The sequence below is a fragment of the Uranotaenia lowii genome, chromosome 3, assembly GCF_029784155.1.
Source record: "Uranotaenia lowii strain MFRU-FL chromosome 3, ASM2978415v1, whole genome shotgun sequence".
NCBI classification, from domain to species: domain Eukaryota; kingdom Metazoa; phylum Arthropoda; class Insecta; order Diptera; family Culicidae; genus Uranotaenia; species Uranotaenia lowii.
In genome coordinates, this window is record NC_073693.1 from 242,152,466 (window position 1) to 242,171,159 (window position 18,694).

General features: G+C 35.3%; 1 long non-coding RNA gene across 1 annotated transcript; it reads right to left on the bottom strand.

Moving 5' to 3' along the window:
* Nucleotides 1–11,960: 11,960 nt before the first annotated feature.
* LOC129758414 (uncharacterized) lies at nucleotides 11,961–12,801 on the bottom strand. Its single transcript, XR_008739977.1, has 3 exons — nucleotides 12,564–12,801; nucleotides 12,143–12,385; nucleotides 11,961–12,070 (listed from the first exon to the last, which is right to left on the bottom strand). It is a non-coding gene; the product is annotated as an uncharacterized LOC129758414 (long non-coding RNA).
* Between the last annotated feature and the right edge of the window lie 5,893 nt (nucleotides 12,802–18,694).

Sequence of the window (18,694 nt, forward strand, 5' to 3'; positions counted from 1 at the left end):
GGATAACGAACTTTGCCCATATGTCCATCAATAAATCAATTACGCACCGTTGATCTTTATTCATTCTTAGTAAGTAGCTAAATTATCCGAATTCACGAAATGATCTTTTCATAGGTTACAGAGATTAAATTGTTCGTTTTTTGAAGGGGTGGTTGTTATTTTTATTCTTAAGGTACAATTTCCCAAATCACGCATGACTTTGACCTCCAAAAGGCGAGTTGCATTTCGAATGGCTACATCTTACTGTTCCAAAGTTTGCGTGTTTGAAACTTTCAAGTAGAGAAAAAGGCACATATCTACTAAAAAAGTCTACAAAACACATGTTTTCGGTCAGTAAAGTTCCCGGCAGGAAGTAATCAGCCCAAAGTTGGGAGCTTTCGTTAGACGGCAGGCGGAGACAATCTAGAAAAGTGGTCATGGAAAAGAAATAAAACCGAAAACCAGTGAGAGACGCCATGAGAAGAGGAAAGGAGGGAGAAGGTCATTCCAGGGTGGAAAAACAAGTCCTTTCGTGTGGCAGGAACCATTTTCGGCTGCACGTTTTTCTTGTTTTCCTGCGAAACTTTTTCCCACCCAAAAATTCCAGAATGGGATTCTTCTCCCGCTTCCTTGCTCCATTCCATTCCGCATCGCTCACTCCCCCTGGGTCGTGTGTATGTGTCTCTCTGGGGAGTTTTCCACCTTGCTCCTTCTCGGGCCGGAATCGGAAAACAGCCTTATGTACGGCTGGAGCGTGACCTATTTATTTCATTTCCCGTGCGCCCCCGGAATTGATTTTTCTTTCCCGTCGACGACGAAGAAGACTACGGCGAGTGGAGGACAACGTTGTCGTCATCGTATTATTTTTCGCTGTGCTTCCCTTCTGGGAAATCCGGGCGTTTTTTTCGGGTGCGTATCCCGTGGTTGTGCGTGTATGCGTAGGAGGACTCCTACGCGGGATGATAGAAAATACGGGAAGACAACGACCATGATAACAACAGTTGAATGACTGTTGAGTGTGGAAGATGGGAAAATCAAAAGGATGCAAACCCAGGCCACAACACAGGGAACAGAGAGAACGAATAAAGGAGCAATCAGATGGATGTATAAATTGGGCCAGGCCCAGGATATGGCAAAATGATGGAGGCATAAAATCGAAATCACAGCGGAAAATAGGGCCCCAGATGATTGCCACGCCACCGCGCGTCTTGAAGGGATGGCCAGAGCTGGGCAGAGGGACAGAGGGAGGTGGACCATTCATGAATATACTGGTCTCGTCGATTAAGGCAAGATTGGAAGATAAAGCACAAAAACGGCTTGAGAGGCGAGGGGTTTCTATCGGGTTAGATTAAATCATGGATCATGAAACAGTTTAATGGAATACATACTATGAATATTTGAATTTCTTACTTTTGAATTTGAAGGATGTGACAGCGAGCCGAGGTGCTACTGTTGGTGGCCTACACACGAATGCCTCTCTCGCGCTTGCTGGCGACGCTTTTGTGCTTGACGAGAAGACTTGCAGCGGAGGCGTACTCGTATACAGTGATATGAGATTCAATCTACAGTATGCTGCAAGTTTATCACATCGCCACATCTCCCTTTTTCTTTATATAGTGTTGTTATTTTTATTTTGAATAAGTTCATAAGGATTTTTCCTTGTATCATATGTCCGCCATATCATTCTTTAATCGCCAGTAACGATAATGCCCTTGTCTGGTCAATCGGATTGGATCTCTCATTGTATTATGATCAAACAGTATAGGGTTCCTATTTTTAGGAAAGCTTTCGAAAGATTTGTAGAACGGGGAATTGACACTTAGAACCACATTAAATCAAAATAAAAGTGATGAATATTTTACTTTAAAACCATTCAAGCATTAATAATGTTTTACTTGTATTTCTGTATGTTTGATTTTAGTAGAAAGATTTTCGTTCAATCATTATATCACACGTCTCTCTTTCTTTCCATTAAATATAGGCATAAGATCTAAACAACCAGTTTCCAGAGTAAATTCTTTTTTTTTTGTAATTATTTCTGATTTTCCTTCAAGTTTTTCTTCGATTTGAAGTTTACTACTACATCTACTTACATCTATGCCAAGTAATACAATAGATATATTTGACTCAAAACTGATTCTGAGTATATAATTTAATTTCACTCAAAACTTTTTCTGAGTAAACTCTTTTGTTTTTTTTTTTTCACTCAAAACTTATTCTGAGTAAACATACAGTATAACTTCACTCAAAACAATTTCGGAGCAAACTTGTTTCGTAACTTCACTCAAAGCCAATTCTGAGTAAACGTGAACATCGTTTTAGACACTTGATTGTACTCAAAGCCATTTCTGAGTACCTAATATATCTTTCCTCCTCTCAAAACTTATTTTGAGTACATTTGATTTCCAATTTTCAGCATACATAATCATAAGTCAACCTGTTTTCTTCTCGAGTGTAGGATCAAAACTAGAATGAATCTATCGACTATGGACAGAATCAAGGATAAACGTGGAATCCATCAACAATGAAACAGCTAAACGATCTTGACCTGTCTCTGTCTGATGATATTGTTTTGCTCGCCCAAAGACATCCTGGTATGCACAGAAACTCGACGACCTCACCGAAAGCTCCAACGCAGCAAGACTTAAAGTCAAAGTCAGAAAGACCATGTCGATGCAAATTAACACGGAAAATCCTTACTGTTTCCTAATAGCTGAGCAACAATTCGAGAAAGTGAAGGACTCTCAACATCTTAGTAGCCAGGCAACGCCTGATTGTTATACCAAGAAAGACATCGAATACCTGCTGAAAAGCCCGATTTACGACACATCTGGTGGTCACGCGCGATCTCTCTAAGAATTTCAACGTCAAATCCGCAATATTGTACGTATGCAAAACTTGGAGCACATATGCGTTGTCGATAGGAAACCTGGAAATAGGTATTTGCATCACTGCATGCGGAATATCATCCGCGTTTGATGGCCTGGCAACTAGACCTCAAATAAAAGGCAGATCAAGAACCTCTTGGCAATGTAGTCCTGCGACTGAAATACGAGTAGTTGACGAGAACGAAGTGAAGACAAGGGATCGCTTGCAGTTATGATCTTTTATTACCGTGCTAGCACTGAATTTTACTTTAGCAGTCCTGACTTCAGGCTTTCTAATTTACTCCCGACAAATAAAAATGATACACTGGATTTTCGGAATTATGTATTCTGCTATCAACTCACCAACGACGTTTCTAAAGAGTTAAGTTATAATGCACAATATTTCGGCCCTATGCGTCGGACAATCGGAACCGGGTCCTTAGGAAAGTTAGCTAAAAGGTTTTGGGTTCTTTACATGCACTGAAAATTCTATGAAAGAATTTAAATTAGTTGCCATTCATGTTACTGTATTCAGAATAATTCTTCAAAAACAAAATCTTGTCAAAGCAGATATTTAACTAAACTCAAATTTTCCAAATCGCTTATTTGTCAATTTCGATTAACTCTTATGCTTCATTTTTTTTATGCTTTCCAAGCTCTTACTTCTCGAACTGCTTTTTTCAATAAATCTTACTAGTTTTCTGTTTTTATTTTCAATCAAAACACTTTTTGAAAAACTTCTATTAATTTATCGTTCTTCTCTTCTTCTCCAATCCAGAACAAACTTCATTTAGTAGTTTATATTATCAACCAAATTTCAAACATTTTTCTCTCTTTTTCTCTCAAAACCATTTCTGAGAAAACATAAACTCACCATTTCACTCAAAACCATTTCTGAGTAAACTATTAATTTACAATTTAAATTAAGTCTTATTTATCCTACTTCTCGTGTTAATCATCCTTAAAATCACTCCAGCAAAAATGTTACTGCTGTTACTGGATAGAACTCAAATTTAACTGCAAATAGTGAGAAGAATAAGTGTAGATCATCAATACAAACGCTCCAACAGAAATATGCTAAGGTGACATGTTCCTCTATAATATTCACTTCTACATGGGTCGGTCGGGTTCTTCGACGGCTGAAAACAACATTTTTTTTCTTTTCAATTTCAATGCATCTACTGCCTTTTCTGGAATTGCTAAAGTTTTGAATTTTGTGCATCAAGACTTATTCCATATTCACTTCTACTTCTACTTATCAGTATTTATTAAAAATGTTTTCCAATGAAATTCCATTATTTCAAGTAATTCTTTTTCGATTTGATGCAATGGATGTTTTATTGAGTTAGTTTTTAGAACATTCTGATAAAATTTTAACTTTTATCTAAATCAAATAAGAACTTTAGAACTAATATAAATAAAAACTGAACTTAATACTGAATAAACCTTCTCAACAAGTTTTGTCCGGAACCTGAACAACAATATTTCGAATATGTTTGATTGGCGAGGGTTGAAGAATTATTTGCACTTACTAACGTTCAGATGTACATATATAGATAACTAGAATTGAATCAAACAAACAAACAAACAAAACAAATGAATTAAATAATTTCCGACTGACCTCAGCAAACAGTCTTCTTACAATACAACGTCTTTAAAACAAACATCTCAACATTCGACCCAAGCAGTCCTCTTAAGATAAATCATACTTCCTTCCTATAACATACTCGATCTACCACCTACGATTAACTCAGGTTTAAAAGGTTAAACCTTTCAGTTTCTCAATCACAAAATAATATCGATAATTCGTTTGTCAGTTTCTTCAAAATTTTCTACGTTCCTTCGTGAAGTTACACATCAAATGGGGGTGCATCTACTGTTTGAAGAACCTTGCTAATTGAAATCCAACTAAACTTCAATAATCTTGTAATTATTCTTTTCAATAATTTACTGTTTACCATGATCGTCAGTATTTCGGTTAACATCCGGCTGTTGATGACAACATTATTTTAGACATGAAACAAAAATCACGTGCGATGTTATTTGATCAATCCGTATCTCACCATCCGAATTTCACTTAAAACTATTTCTTAGTACATACTTAATTGGAGTATATGAATTTTATTCAAACCCCTTTTCCGTATTCTGAACTCTGAACTGCATGTTCGTTTTCTTCGTTGAAATTATTCGAGGTAGAAGCATTCATTTATTTTCACTCAAAACCAGTTCTGAGTAAACATTTTTTTCAACTTTTCTCAAAAAATTTTTTTAGCAATCAAAATCAATCCTCTTATGATTGTATCAAATATTTCGTTTAATATTTCTCAAGACTCATCAATTAAGTTCTTCGAAACCGCTCCAAGGAACTTAAACTTTGATGCCTGGTACTGCTACGCAGCATATTTTAGTTACAAGCCCTTTTAATTGTATCGAACATAATATTCAGATTTAAGTTGCACTTGTTCACCAATCTATGGCATAGTCAAACATGTTCCAAGTTACAAAGCATATCCTTTGCAGCCAGTCATCAACCACGATCAGCATCATCAACTCATTCAACACGTAGAGAATAAGCCAGACTTTCCACTTCTACACGACATCATAGCATCATTTATATTGTTTTATTTTCGGGAACAAATCACGCAGTTCAACATCAGTCCCATGCATAGGGGAGAATGAGGATACTTGATCCCTGGGGATACTTGATTCCTTAGCTGTATCTCGAAACTGGAATGTCTTAATAAGATCAAATGTTCTTGAAAAATGTGCCAAAATGAGCAAAATAACAATGCTTGTAGTTTAAAATTTTTAAACAAAATAATTGTTTGAGTAATTGAACATTGTTTGAAAAATTTCACAAAATGTAACTTGAAGATCTTTTTTCATCATTTTAAAATGTTCCTTACATGGGAAAATTATGAAAAAAATATTTGCTCCAATGTATCAATCGTTCGAGCATAAAATGAACTTCATGATGTCATATTTTCAAAGCAATGGAAAACTCTCAACTTTTTTCAGAAAAAGTTTTCTAAAATGTTGATTATGGGTACAATTGATCCCCCTTCCAAACGGCATATTCTTCTTCTGAATTGATCGTTATGATTGCTGATTACGAAATTATTAATATTTATCCAAAAACTAATATTTATCAAACAATTGTCTGAAGAAAAGAGCAAAAATAATTAATTTTCTTTTAATTATAAAAAATAGCGCCTTTAAGTATGCAATGTTATTAGCGTTTAGACAAAGTTATAGAATTTTCTTCTAATGTCTGCTATAATTTGTGAAATGAGAACAAACATGACCAAAATAGTCAATTAACATTCTATCTTGGGGTTTTGTTTGATTTTTATACAAGGATTAGGGCTTCCTGAATAAAAGATCAAGTCTCCTTCAATAGAGGATCAAGTCTCCCCTAACTTCAGAAAAATCGCAATTTTTTTACTCCAACGAAAATGCTTCTAGTTCATCAACGGGTTCAAGTATCGTTCTAATTTTTGGAGCATAGAAACTTGAAGTTACAAGCTGTCAGAAAATGTCAAAGGCGGCGAGTTGCTATTTTTTTCCAAAAAGATATGGTGAAAATAAGAAAAGGGGATCAAGTATCCCCACTCTCCCCTACTATTTAAGCCGATCGATTAAATGACATCCCAATAACCGACGATTAGCCGCTCTTTTTATTCCTCAAATTCTCAACCCCGAAGAGTTTGAAGCTGGACATAAAACACCAAATCATAAAATTACGGTCCTTCAAGCACTCGCCATCGAATGTACAAGGATATTACTTCCCATTTCAATAAACAACTACCCAACAAGTATCGGAAGCATAGGCATGACGGGAAAATGTTTTATGACGTGCACTCCCTTTATCAATTTTCATCTATCGACATAAATCCATCCGTATGAATTATAAACACAATCTCTCGACCCAAAATTCTATTATTCTCCTTTCGCTAGAAATATGCACTCTCCTGTACGTAGCATATTTCGTCATGAGGCAAAATGCAGCAAGCTAAAACAAGAAAACATCTAATGCGACTACCTAATAATGCACACTTCGTCTGCTATCGTCGTGTCGGCGGAATTTCTGAAAAGACAAAAGACAATCGAGCACCCGCATCTGCGTGGGCACTGTGATCGAAGACGGTATACCACCCTTGTATACCCCCTATACGCCCCTCTCTCCATCACTTAAGCACAGCCACCGTGTGTCGGTAGCTCAACCTACGTCGACGATCATGTGGTGATAATTCACCGTTATCTTTACCACCGATTTTTTTCCCGACTTGGCCGACTCGGATTAAATCCGGTCTTATTGATGTTAGAGCATTTCTTACTACCAAATACTCTTATTATTCTTTCATTTGCAATTCAGAGTTTAAGTTGAAAACATACATACCTGATCCATCACAAAGATAAATAATCTCCACTTTTGTTAAGCCACTTTTGTTATACCAATTCCCTTTCTCTCATATTACTTTCCTTCTCAATATTGCCATGTTAAACCATACCATTATGACTATGAAATTCACCATCGCTGATTTTTTTTTAACCAATGGCTCCAAACTTCTTTTAACCCACTAGAAGATTTTCGAAACTATCTATAGCTTCATTTCATGCTCCACTAATTTTCACTTTTTATCAAACTTGTCATCTAATTCACATCACTATGGGCTCATAAAGCCATTGCTCATATTACACACGCGTTACTATTTAATCTCCATTTACTTTCGACATTATTTTCGCAAATTCAACTTTCAACAACGAATAAATTTTTCTAGCCGCACGCGTTACTTTTTTTTCTCGTCGCCACATGTGACAGCGAGCCGAGGTGCTACTGTTGGTGGCCTACACACGAATGCCTCTCTCGCGCTTGCTGGCGACGCTATTGTGCTTGACGAGAAGACTTGCAGCGGAGGCGTACTCGTATACAGTGATATGAGATTCAATCTACAGTATGCTGCAAGTTTATCACATCGCCACAAAGGATATGCAGAAAAAATATCAAATTCAACAAAAATAAAATAAAATAACAGTTGTACTCGGCAACACTAAAGATTAGTAAACCTGCATATAAGAGAAGCGACATATGATCCCGCTTAAATTGAAATATCTGGCCACATAGCCGAAAGCTTGGACAAAAAATCCTCAGCACTGATTTGTGAATCAATGTTTAAACTCTAAAGTGAACGTTCACTTATTCCAACAAATCGATATTGAATTTGATGCCCGATGGATTGAGTTTAACGATGTGAATGACATAAATTTTGTAGTTTTCTAACCACGAACACGAACCACCAAATCAGTGAAAAAATCCTCCTAATCATAAATTAATAAACGAACTTTAAAATTATTTGCTTGATCTACATTAGTAATCACAATACTTTCCTTGAATGAGTTTTCAATTAGAAAGCTAAAAGCTCTACGACAAAAGCTCGGATCGGAAGTTCCGACCCAAAAACAACCGCATCCGTGTTCCATTATACCAGTTTCATCTCACATTTTTTTAGAACTGGTATAAGGATTGCTCCAAAATTGATGAAATTTGAATCCAATTTGACGCAGTTCTAAACCGTTTAACAGGTAATGGAACACGAGTGGGGATGCCCGTTGTTGGATCTTATTTCGTCGGTTCAATTCTTGTATGAATTAGACCCAAAAATAGTTCACGGATACAGATGCTTTTAGAACGCTATAGAAGTTGATCACATGAAAGGGTATTTTAATAATTTAACATCAACTTTAATTCGATACGTGATTATTTTTTTTAATTGGATTGTTGACGCAAGCCGTTATTATAAGTGTTACTTATTATAAGTTTTACTTTTACAAAACTTAAAAATGATAAGAATAAACTTTAGAAGTTTCAGATATGTGTTTGGCACAAACATCGAAACATGATTTTATAGAAGTTTTTTTTGGTTTTTTTTTAGAATTCATTGATTTGTAGGTCTATATTTGGCTAACGGACATAAACATTATATTCACCTAAATTAAAACCAAACTAGAAGACTATTTATGATCACGAACAAAGCAAATTATTGAACCCCGTGAAAACATTTTACAACATGATTTAAGAACTTTGCAATGAACTGTGTAGAGATTAGGTGGATAGGTTGGACATTCAGAATCATGCACTTGTCAAAAGTGTTTCCAGATGATATCCCTGAACCCACACTCCCAAACAAACCTTTTTTTGCTAGGATGCAGAGGTGACTCGGTCCTAAAGCACAAATTTCTTTCTTCCATCCTTTTCTCTATTTTTTTCCTACCTATCTTTTGACTACTAGGACGTGGCCGGCGCCGTTATTGACGTTTAAAGAGAGAGCATCAGTTTTGTGCATTGAGAATGAGTTGCTAGTCCCAAGCGTCATTCTTTTGACCTTTGCGCAAAATTGATGGCCTCGGTCAATCACGGAGTAGCAACCATTGCACACTGGTACAGAACATCAATCTAGCGGAACTAAATTAAAAGCACCCAGGGATGAAAAGATAGACTTTTGATGTCTACGACAACATTGCATAATTTTACAAGGCGCATACTTTGAAATAAAATAGGGGGGTCCACCAATAGCAAGATAAAAAAGCGAACTTTTTTATTAAGCATTTTAGAGCTTTGGTTTCTTCTACAAAGTTGTTTATCTTAACAAAATACATAACTTTGCTGAACAAGTCAAAGTTCTACAATTTCATTCTAAGGAGTTACAATGAAATTAAGAAAAATACCTTCGAAAAACATTTTTTTAAATCTGAAACGTTGTAGGTAAGACAAAACAATTTTAAGTCTTGGAAACAATGTTGTAAAATGTTAAGTTCAACAGTCGTTTAGAACATTATGATGTGTTTTGAAATTGCTGAAGCGCTGTAGAAAGCATTTAGTGTAATATATTAACGATTTTCAAAGAGAAGTTTATCGAATTGCGCAAATTTTTGCACTATCAGCCAAAGTGGATTTTATTTTTGGTGTTAAGAGAAATCATTAACATATAAAACTAGCGTGGAACTCGGTGGAACTCGAAGCAATTTTAAGATTGAAAATCTAGTATTTTGTTCACAAATATCACTTTTTTTAGACACTATATTAGTTTCTTAGTTTCTTTGATGTAATTAACTTGCAGAATTTGAGAATAAGAGATAATTAGATGATTTAACCGGTTTTCCGTTTCAAATTTATCAATAGAATCTGTTCTAGTATATCGCCGTGAACAAAATACTAGATTTCATGGGTGGCAAAACTCCTCAGATCGGCTTGTCCAGTGAAAGAGAGTGCAATTTTTTTCGTCTGCTCCCCCAATCGGTGCGGGGGACGTCAACACATAAGAGTGAGCGAGAGCATTCATATCCGCTGATGAAGAGAATTCCCTTCTCCGAAAAAATCTGTTGCGCAATGTGCTGAGGAGAATTCGAGAGCTAACTCAGTTTATTCTTGGTACGTTCACGAGAAAAGATGCTACTTTCCGAATCAAAGCTCCCAGCGGTGTCCTGATTTTCTTGAAGCCGTCCTGATCTTAATTGCAATTAATTTTGCAATAAAAACAGTTCAACCTCTTAAACCAATGGAAATCTTCGGCTCAGATGATATTTGAACGGTGTTTTTCGGTATAAACTAAAAGCCACCTAAATTCATATCTCTTCTGTTGCATAAATTAAGGCGTATACTGCACCGCTATTTCGCCTTAATTTATGCAATCTAAGAAGAGCTGCATTTCATTTCCACCAATCTACTGGGATCCTGAAAAATCCTGGTTTTTGTTCTTCGCGGTGTCCTAATTTTTTATGAAACCACCTGTCACCTCTTCTTCGAACGCTACCTTTTGCAATAAAAAAATCAAAACAGCTAACAGCAGTAGGCATGGTAGCGGAGTAGAAATTGTTTATATTTTTTCTACGTTGTGTGGTGGGAGTCTAAATATTTTTTTCCTTCTTTACTCTGAGGTGTATGACTGAAACACAGGGCGCTCTTTGTTTAGAATTCTCTTTCTCCCACTCGGATGCAAATGCTCTCACATTTGCCGTTCGAGTCACTTATAGCTCGTGTAAAATCGGGTAACGAGTAGAGCACGATCAGCGAAAGAGGATTACACTCGGAAGCCGAACTGAAAACAGTGTTGGTTTCTCCCGGCTCTTTGTTGTTTGAGAAGAGCCGACCAACCCTGCTAGATTTTCAAACTGAAAATTGCTACGAGTTCCACCGAGTTCCACGCTAGTTTTATATGGTAATTATTCCTCTTAACACCAAAAATAAAATCCACTTTGGCTGAATGTGCGGAAATTTGCGCAATTCGATAAACTTTCCTTTGAAAATCGTTAATATATTACAATAAATGCTTTCTACAGTGCTTCAGCAATTTCAAAACACATCATAATGTTCTAAACGATTGTTGAACTTAACATTTTACAACTTTGTTTCGAAGACTGAAAATTGTTTTGTCATACCTACCAAAAAAGTTAGCATTTTTATCTTGCTATTGGTGGACCCCTCGATTCAATATTTTATTTCAAAGTATGCGCCTTGTAAAATTATGCAATGTTGTCGAAGACATCAAAAGTCTATCTTTTTCATCCCTGGGCGCTATTAATTTAGTTCCGCTAGATTGATGTTCTGTACCAGTGTGCATTGGCGATGTGGAATTCACGCTGAGCCAGACTAAACCATTAATGCTTGAAAAATAACCATAATCAAAGTTTTCCTGGGTTAACTCATTTAATGACTTTACTGCGAATACTCATTAAATGAGATTTGAAGGAGAACTTGCATTATGGTTATTTTTTAACCGTATTCCAAAAGGAAGATAATCGGGATAATGGTTGAAAAATAACCGTTTTCATCGAAAAATAAGGTAATGAGGATCTTAAAGAAGATGAATTGAAACTTTTTGAATTAAATTTTAATTTTATTGCAAAATTTACTTAAATTAATTTCATATGCAAAATTTGAAGTATGCAAAACACTAAATATTTTCATTATTCATCACAGTAGAAGATAAAGCTTAGTCGATACGGTTTCCTTTCAGTTCCAGTTCAATCATTAGGATCAGGGGCGAAGATCAAATTCTCATTGTTCGCCATATTATTCTGAACAGCATCGAGCCCAAACCGGGTGTCATAATCCATTCTCTCGAAAAAAAATCGGAACATCTCTTTTGCGTCAATCGTGTCAGGAAGATCCAGGATCAATCAAACCATATTTTAATTTAAGCTTTGTTAATATGGATTTCCGTTTCCTGGAATAAACACGGGATTATAATTTTGCGACAAAAAGGATACTTCAAACTAACTGATGAATTCATACGCACCATTGACACCCATTGCTTCCTTTTTTATCCAGAAAATTTTCATGGGAACCCATCCCAAAAATACAATCGCAATGGAATGCTGGTCGAGCCTCCAAGTTTTTTATTTTTGTCACCCTCTCCACTGCCGACGGTAGGACCAACTCCCGTCCATCTTCATCACCTCCATTTTCACACCTTTCTTCTGGGCTGGTAATCAAACATCTCCAAGTTCCAGTCGCATTTCGGTGAGCTTCGTCGAGATTCCTGCAAATAAACATTTTCCCACTGATGAACTAGCCGGCATCTGATTATGTTTGGCATCCGTTTTCGATGCTCCTTGCAAGATAATTCTATTTCTTGTCCGGTTTTTAATGAGAACCGAACGTTCGTAAATTAAAGGTTATGTTATCGGACGGAAGTATAATTTTTTACCGGCACTTACATTTGTTCCGCTGAAGCTGCTTCTTGGATCTTCTCCAGTTCCGCGAATATAAAGCTTGCCCGGAAAGAACATTAAGGAAGCAAAAAAACGGAGAATAAATGCGCTGCAAAACTCGCAAACACTTTGAACGCGTTTTGAAAATGAAAACAAACAAACTTTCTTCCATTTTAATGATTGAATTTTAACCGTTTCCTTTGTTTTGATCAGAACTTCTAAAATGGTTAAAATTCAACAATTGATAACGGTTGAAAAATAACAATTATCGAAGTTGTTTTGGAAAAAGCATAAAACGGTTGAAATATAGTCATTAATGGTTTAAAAAAAATGAGCGTGTTCGTTCTACAAAGCCACACCAGCGATCGTTGAGTTAAAAATGCTATAATTTATTGTTTTTAGAACTGTCCCACTACGCATTCCTTGCAATACTTAACTCAACTAAAAATACAAAGTTAAAAATATCTAACAGTTTTTTTTTCATTCAAATATTTTTATAGTTGAAAAGCATTTTGGATTTGACGATTTAAGGTGGATGTGAGTAGCCAACCAAGCTAAGCTAAGCTAAGCTAAAATCAAGATTATGGAACTTCTATGTTTGGAAATTGAACTTGATTGTCGTTTTGTACTTTAAGTCGCTGGTCAGGATCAAACGAAATTGACCGATTGTTAATGATCTTGACTACAATGTTTGATATATCAAAAATTCATAAATGTTGGTTCCACATTAATAGTGTCGCAAACGTATTCCGTTATTTCCATAAAATGATTTTGAATCTTGCATGTAAATCGTTGTTTCGTAATTCAAAGTTCACGAAATTTATCGAATTGATTATAATTTGCATATTTTTAATGTATCACCAAAATATGCAAATTATAAACTTAAAGCAGAATTTTTTTTATTTCATAAGAATTTCCATTAAATTCACTTTCTATTGGATATACTTTTGATTGGTAAAAATTCACAGAAAACTGAATGCGAACTGAAAAAATAATAAAATTTCAAATTAGAGAAAATTATCGCAAAATAATCAACTTTCAATGTAGACTTCGTAGTAGATTCAATTCTCTACGTATCTACATTCTAATGATTGCAAAATGTTGGCAATACATAACATGAATTTTGAAGCCATGTTTTTTCGATGTTCCATCGTATAGCTTTCATGAGCACTAAAGAAGTATTTTCTTTAGTAAACCATATAGTAGTAAAGGTATAGCCAGTATAGGTCGTTTTAATAAAGGATGTTTTTTCGGATCTTTTTAGACAGGCTGACCCAATGTGCTTTGCTACACCTTTAAATAAATAATGACATTTGGTCTCTTTTTCTCGATTACTTATTGAATTGGTAGGGGTCTCAAACAGAAAAACAAGTCTTGTATACAAATACGATCTCTTGCCGTATATGGTTTCATTTTCGATAGATTTTCAAGTTATTCGAAAAATGGATAACCCTCTCGGAAATTTATATCTTCCCTCTGGAAGTAAAAGGATGTCTCAAACCATCAAAGACCATCAATTTAAAAAAAAGTATGAGTGATCACCTTCCACTTTTTATTGTTCCACTGAATGCAGAGAGGGCTCCTCAATCACCGGAGAAACATTTCTTGTTCTCAAATACCCTCTCATGTCAAATTTGGTTTTGTTTTTTTTTTTTAGTTCTCGAGATATACTATTAAATGTGAACTGGATCCCCACCGTCCTATCCCCTATCCCCTAACTGGAAGGAGAAATAGGTCTAAAATAATCAAAGAAAAATTCCGTGTATTCAAATACACTCCCATGCCAAATTCTGTTCCATTTGCTCAATTGTATGATTGTTCCTATATCATATTTGGCTTCATTTGTTAGAAAAGTGCTTGATTAATGCAAAACAATTGTATGGGAGCTCCCCTCTTCCTTAACTTTATCCCCAATTGATGCAAAAAGGAGTCTCAAATAAGCATATAAGCATTTCTCGTATCTAAATGCCCTCCCATGCCAAATTTGTTTCCACTTGCTCGATAAGTTTCTTGTAAAGGTATGTGTAAAATTGTAAAGGATCTCTTTCTCTCTTTCCTATCATCCCACTGGAAGGAGGTAGTACTATCAAATATTCATAGAAACATACCCTCCTTAGATAAATTCTCGAGTGATGTTAAAAATTGTATGGGAGCGTCCTCCACCCTCCCTTAAAATTTTCCGATAGAACGGGAGGTTTTCACAATATCAAAGAAACATTTCTGGTATACAAATACCTTCCCATGCTAAATTTTATGCCATTTGCTTGAAAAGTTTTGCAGTTATGCTGAAAATTTTAAAGGAACCCCTCCCCTCTTTCTATCTCTTCACTGATAGGAGGAAGGGGAACCAAATATTCATAGAATCATTTCTCGTACCCAAATACTTTTCCAAGCCAAATTTGGGTTCATTTGATCGTATAATTCTCAAGATATGAAATAAAAAAAAGGTATGGAAGTCCCTCTCCTCTCTTCCTAAATATATCCTCAATAGTAAAAGGGAGGGGTCTGAAATAATCATTGATACATTGCTCGTATACCAATACTTTCTCTTGCGAAATTTGGTTCCATTAGCATAATAAGTTCATGAATTATGTAAAAAAATGTGAGGTAGCCCCCCTTCCGCCTTCAAGGGGAGGTGTTTCAAATATTCATGGAAACAGTTCTCGATTTCGAATAACTTTCCATGCCAAATTTGGCGCCATTTGCATTGCTATTCGAACATTTGTCTTTTATTTGAGAGACCCCTTCCCCCTTCCCCTTCCCTTTCTCAAATAATATTAGGAACCTTCCCTGGCCTCGAAAGCACCCGAAAGTACCAAATCGGTTCGGTAGTTTCCGAGTCTATAGGTAACAGACAGACAGACAGAAATCCATTTTTATATATCTCGCGTAAGCTTTCATTACGTCGTATGAAACAAAATGTAAACAAAGAGTTTTATTACGAAAACAATACATAAAATGACATAAACTTGTCGCAGTTATTTTCCATTTAGAATATTTGTATCCTGGACAACATATTCTATATGTGAAATAAAAATTTTAAAGTTGTTTTGATACTCTGTTGTGTTGTGAGCCTACATTGTTGAATGATTCAATAAGTAGGTACTATCCGACCTATTCTTTTCAAAATTTTATATTATCGTATTTTTAAGATATTTACGATGCAAGAGAAAAAAAAATTACACAGTTTTCTTTAAAATCCATCAGTATCAAATTGATAGCTGACGAAACCGTTGATTTTTTGAAGAATAACTGTATGTGAGTGGTGGAAAAGTAATTAAACACTGTCAAAAATGTCCTCAAATTGCAAATCAAGCAGTGGAGTGAAGCACATGATCGGCAAGTACGGTTAAGGGCCATCAGGGAAGTTAAGTCTCATATTAGAATTTTTTAATTTTGACCGAGCGAAAAACTAAGTGTAGATCGCTGAAGCGTCCAAAAAAAATTCCGATAAGCTGAGAGTGCTGCCTCGTTATGAGACATTCAAACCTAACCTCAAACAACAAATTTGTGCTAACTCCAGAGCTCGTAAGCTGTAGCGCCGGTACCGAGGCTTTGAGATTTTTGATGACAAAACTTATGAAAATCCCTATTTCAAACCAACTCCAGCGTTCTAATCCTAGAACACGTTGGTTTCCGCTTTTTTTTTAATCCTAAAAAGAGGAATCTTGTAAGTTTATTTCGCATCCTACGGTCTATACTATTCAAATTTAATTTAAGTTCAATCTCATGATGATTTTACTTCGTTATTGTCAGACTTTGCCAGAAGACATTCCATTAAAAACGCTTTTAAGTTGATAAAAAATAATCAAGTTAAGTTAATTTTGAAACAGTTGTATCCACGAAATTACACTTAGTTTCTTCTAAAAGAGAAATATTGGACCTAAAAGTAGCAGAAATTGAAAGAGGTTGATGCATCCACCTAAAAAACAGATTAGACGAAGTATAAGTTGAAAAAACTGATCAATGTCATGACCGAAAAAAAATGTGCGCCGGCCGATCGGAGATACCAAGAATAAAGTTGAGTTTTTTCTGAAAAAAAAAAACTATAAATATTTTTTTTCTATGTTTTTCATGAATTATCATAAGATTACCTTCATTTCCTTAAAAGAAAGTATTCTGATCAAAAGAACAGTTTTTGAGATACGCTCATTCGTAACTGTCCCATTTCTAAATGCACTAAGCTTTAGTAAAACATTGAGGATTATTAGCACTTTACAGACCAAATACGAGATATCTCGTTTTTTTTTGCTTGCCACTTGGCTGAATGATACTAAATTTGCTGAATTTTGTCTAGTCGTTTCTGAGATACAGAATGTCAAATTTTGGTGTGTTCGGGGTTAGATTTCTTCGCGGTCCTTAATGTGTTAAAATAAGATAACTGCGCTAGAAAACCAAACTGTTTAAGTTGGGACGCGGGATTGTAGGATTTCAAATGATATGCTCATTATGTGCGCCAAAATATTATTTTTTTCATCTCAATTTGAGCGTTACAATTGAGTTAAAATTTATTTACACCGTGCTTAACATTTTACAAGCTTCGATAATTTGAAAATAAAAATCACTTCTTTGATTACTACTCTTGGTTCTTACGAATCATCTAAAAACTTAGTTTAATTTTGAAAGCCGTTTTATATATTGATAAATATTTGGCAATTTTTGATAATCTTTTAATAAAAAAGGGAAATTATGAAACAGCCTTTTCAGCCAGCAGTACTACTAAGTAAATAAATACCATAAATATAAAAAAAATAATTTTGTTATAGCTGTGGTAGTATTTTTTCTGTTATATGATTTTAATCGACGTAATTTTTATGATTCTAGCTTCAAGTGGCATGCTCGGTGGAATGAAAAACTATAGAGAATTTTTATTTTTATAGAAGTATGAAAGAAAGGTAGATAGACAGGCATTAGTGCGTCAATAGAAGAAAGCTTGATAGGTGTTGATATTTCAGGCTAGAGGGCATGTTGATGAAAAGCTCCCATGAATTGTAATGCCTTTGCTCTACACACTAGCTAACTATTCCTGAGAAACTTAGAAACAGAATAACCATGTGTAGCCAGCCCTGTGGTTTGAGAGCATACTTTTCACACACACTTCAAACGAGCAGCTCCATTCATGTTTTCCTCATATACTACACGTGGCCGGCGCCGTTATTGATGTTTTTCGAAGAGAGAACATGAGTTTTTTTCATTGTGAATGACCTGCTAATCCCAAGTACCATTTTTTTGCCCTGACATAAAATTGATGGTCTCGATCAATCACGGAGTGGCAACCATTGGCAATGTATTTGGAACTCATTCTACTTAGCCAAGCATGTGATCATGGAATTAAAAACGCGTAGTTTAACTGGGGGTATAATGCCCAGTGTGGGCAAAACGCCCCACTGCAATATATAGCTAGATATACACTTTTTTAAAGAATTCTGTACGTTATTCCCTTCTTATCAACAGTAAAAACCTTTTGTACAAAAAATTAGCATCAAATATGCGATAAATCCCTCCAAAAATCCAAAAATATTTTTCCAGCCAAATTCCTTGCAATCTATGCCTTGACTTTCGTAAGGAATTACGGCATCTATCGTCAAAAAATCACCTGACATCTGTTACAATGATGAACATTGGTCTTGAAAAGCATCACAAAACGAAAAATTTCCTTATTTAATTATTTTTTCTGTTATTTTGAACGATTTTCAATAAACATGTCTAGGTAGGGTAAAACGCGCCATATCCGTTTATCTCTAAGCATGTTTCATATTTGTTTAAAAGTATATGCAGTTTCATCATAACAATTTTAAAGATATTAATATGTTGTATTGGTAAACATAACTTGAATATAAACGAATATATTCAAAATTCCTAAATTTAATATAGATTCAATTAAATATTTACAAGAATTTCAGTATATCTGGCAACACTGCGCGTAGCAATACATTTTTTCATCTGTGAAGAAGAAACACTTTCAGAGGCATTTGAATCAATAAACACTTATTTAACGTTAAACGGCGCTATTGGGTACACGCATATGTGCATTATGCCCCTAATGAATCTGAAATCCAATTTTCAACCTACTCTTCAAACTTCATTTAATTTGTGGCCTTTTTTGACCTTCCAGTTATTCCAACTATCAGATTTAG